The sequence below is a fragment of the Arachis stenosperma genome, chromosome 9 (genome assembly GCF_014773155.1).
Source record: "Arachis stenosperma cultivar V10309 chromosome 9, arast.V10309.gnm1.PFL2, whole genome shotgun sequence".
Taxonomy (NCBI): Eukaryota; Viridiplantae; Streptophyta; class Magnoliopsida; order Fabales; family Fabaceae; genus Arachis; species Arachis stenosperma.
The window spans coordinates 133,881,983-133,885,406 of NC_080385.1; the positions used below are offsets into that span (position 1 = coordinate 133,881,983).

Sequence of the window (3,424 nt, forward strand, 5' to 3'; positions counted from 1 at the left end):
TATGAGAGTTGTGAAAAGTATTGTTCACAATTTCGCGCACCAAGTTTTTGGCGCCGTTGCCGGGGATTGTTTGTGTATGGACAACTGACGGTTCATCTTGTTGCTTAGATTAGGTATTTTTCTTCAGAGTTCTTAAGAATGAATTCTAGTGTTTCAAGGTGATGTTCTTATCATCACCAAAGCTGATTGATCATCATCAATTTAGCTCTTGAATGCAATGTCCTGCTGAAGCTTAGCTAGCTATGTCTAATTCCTTTAGACTAAAGCTTTAGACTAACATTGCATGATTCCTGGAATTCTCATTAAGAATTTTGATACCTTTATTTTCCTTTTCACTTAATTTTCGAAAAAGCACAAAAAAAAAGTACAAAATCATAAAATCCAAAAATATTTCTTGTTTGAGTCTAGAGTCTCATTTTAAGTTTGGTGTCAATTGCATGTTTCTGTTCTTCTTGCATTTTTCGAATTTATGCATGTGTCTTAATTAATCTTCAAGTTGTTCTTGATGATTTTCTTGTTTTGATCTTTGAATTCTATTGACTTGAGTGTTTTGTTGTTTCTCATATGCATTCTCATTTTGCTAGTGTCAGTAGTACACAAACTGCTAAGTTTGGTGTCTTGCATGCATTGTTATTTGATTTTATTTGCATTTTGATTATTCCTCATTATTAAAAATCCAAAAATATTTTTAATTTGTGTCTTTTCAAGTCAATAATACAGAGAATTGAAGATTCAGAACATACTGCAGAGGAATTATACAGAAAAAGCTGGGCATTCAAAAATGCCTAGTGAAGAAGACAGACTGGCGTTTAAACGCCAGCCAGGGTGCCTGGTTGGGCGTTTAACGCCCAAAAAGGTATAGGTTTGGGCGTTAAACGCCAGAATGTGCACCATTCTGGGCGTTTAACGCCAGGATGGCAAAGGGGGAAGATTTTGTTTTCAAAATCAATTTTTTTCAAGTTTTCAAAGTTTTTCAAAATCAAATCTTTTTCAAATCATATCTTTTCAATCAAATGTTTTCAAAATCAATTTCTTTCCTTTTTCAAAGATACTTACTAACAATTAATGATTTAATTGAACATTTTTTTTCTTTTCTGTTGAGAAAGGTTTTATGTTTGAATCATATCTTTTCTTGTTAGGCAAGTCATTAATTTTTAAAATCATATCTTTTAAAATTGTTTTCAAATCATATCTTTTAAAATTATTTTCAAATCATATCTTCTCAATCACATCTTTTTATAACCATAACTTTTCAATCAAATCTTTTTAATCACATCTTTTTCAAAATAGTTTTCAATCAAATCTTTTTAATTTCTAATTTCAAAATCTTTTTCAAAAATCACTTTATTTCTTTCCCACTTTTATTTTCGAAAATCAAAGGGTGTTTTTCAAAATGTTTTCAAGATCTTTTACTTAATTTTCGAAAATTACTTCCCTTCTTCTCACATCCTTCTATTTCTGGACTAACACTATTCCTTAATGCAAAATTCGAACTCCATCTTCTTTGATAAGTTCGAATTTTCTACTTCTGTCTTCTACCTTTCTTTTCCTCTGACACATCAAGGAATCTCTATACTGTGACATAGAGGATTCCATATTTTCTTGTTCTCTTCTCTTTCATATGAGCAGGAACAAAGACAAAGGCATTCTTGTTGAAGCTGACCCTGAACCTGAAAGGACCTTGAAGAGAAAGCTAAGAGAAGCCAAAGCACAACTCTCTGTAGAGGACCTGACCGAATTCTTCAAGGAAGAAGAAGACATGGCAGCCGAAAACAACAACAATGCCAACAATGCAAGGAAGGTGCTGGGTGACTTTACTGCACCTACTCCCGATTTCTATGGGAGAAGCATCTCTATCCCTGCCATTGGAGCAAACAACTTTGAGCTTAAGCCTCAATTAGTTGCTCTAATGCAACAGAATTGCAAGTTCCATGGACTTCCAATGGAAGATCCTCATCAGTTTTTAGCTGAGTTCTTGCAAATCTGTGACACAGTCAAGACTAATGGGGTTGACCCTGAGGTCTACAGACTGATGCTATTCCCTTTTGCTGTAAGAGACAGAGCTAGAATATGGTTGGACTCACAACCTAAAGATAGCCTGGACTCTTGGGAAAAGCTAGTCAATGCCTTCTTGGCAAAATTCTTTCCACCTCAAAAATGGAGTAAGCTTAGAGTGGAAGTCCAAACCTTCAGACAGAAGGATGGAGAATCCCTCTATGAAGCTTGGGAAAGATACAAACAATTAATCAGAAAGTGTCCTTCTGACATGCTTTCTGAATGGAGCATCATAGGTATTTTCTATGATGGTCTCTCTGAACTACCCAAGATGTCTTTGGATAGCTCTGCTGGAGGATCTCTTTATTTGAAGAAGACGCCTACAGAGGCTCAAGAGCTAATTGAGATGGTTGCAAATAACCAATTCATGTACACTTCTGAAAGGAATCCTGTGAACAATGGGACTAGTCAGAAGAAAGGAGTTCTTGAGACTGATACTCTGAATGCCATATTGGCTCAGAATAAAATATTGACTCAACAAGTCAATTTGATTTCTCAAAGTCTGTTTGGAATGCAAAATGCACCAAGCAGTACTAAGGATGCTTCATCTAAGGAAGAAGCTTATGATCCTGAGAACCCTTCAATGGAAGAGGTGAATAACCTAGGAGAACCCTATGGAAACACCTATAATTCTTCATGGAGAAATCACCCAAATTTCCCATGGAAGAATCAAGAGAGACCTCAACAAGGTTTCAACAACAACAATGGTGGAAGAAACAGGCTTAGCAATGGCAAGCCTTTTCCATCATCTTCTCAGCAACAGACAGAGAATTCTAAGCAGAACTCCTCTGACTTAGCAACCATGATCTCTGATCTAATCAAAACCACTCAAAGTTTCATGACTAAAACAAGGTCCTCCAGTAGGAATTTGGAGGCACAAGTGGGTCAGCTGAGCAAGAAAATTACTGAACTCCCTCCAAGTACTCTTCCAAGCAATACAGAAGAAAATCCAAAAGGAGAGTGCAAAGCCATAAACATGGCCGAATATGGAGAGGAAAGAGAGGAGGTGGACGCCACTGAGGAAGACCTCAATGGGCGTGCACCAACCTCCTCTGAGTTCCCCAATGAGGAACCATGGGAATCTGAGGCTCAAAATGAGACCATAGAGATTCCATTGGACTTACTTCTGCTTTTCATGAGCTCTGATGAGTATTCTTCCTCTGAAGAGGATGAGTATGTCACTGAAGAGCAAGTTGCTAAATACCTTGGAGCAATCATGAAGCTAAATGACAAGTTATTTGGAAATGAGACTTGGGAAGATGAACCTCCCTTGCTCACCAAAGAACTGGATGACTTGTCTAGGCAGAAATTACCTCAAAAGAGACAAGATCCTGGGAAGTGCATGGATGAATCCATCATCCTTGGCAGA

The 3,424-nt window shown here is 37.0% G+C and overlaps 1 non-coding gene across 1 annotated transcript; it reads right to left on the reverse strand.

The window, feature by feature from the left end:
- Positions 1-2,164: 2,164 nt before the first annotated feature.
- Positions 2,165-2,272, reverse strand: LOC130952319 (small nucleolar RNA R71). The gene has a single exon (XR_009074500.1). It is a non-coding gene; the product is annotated as a small nucleolar RNA R71 (small nucleolar RNA).
- Positions 2,273-3,424: the final 1,152 nt, after the last annotated feature.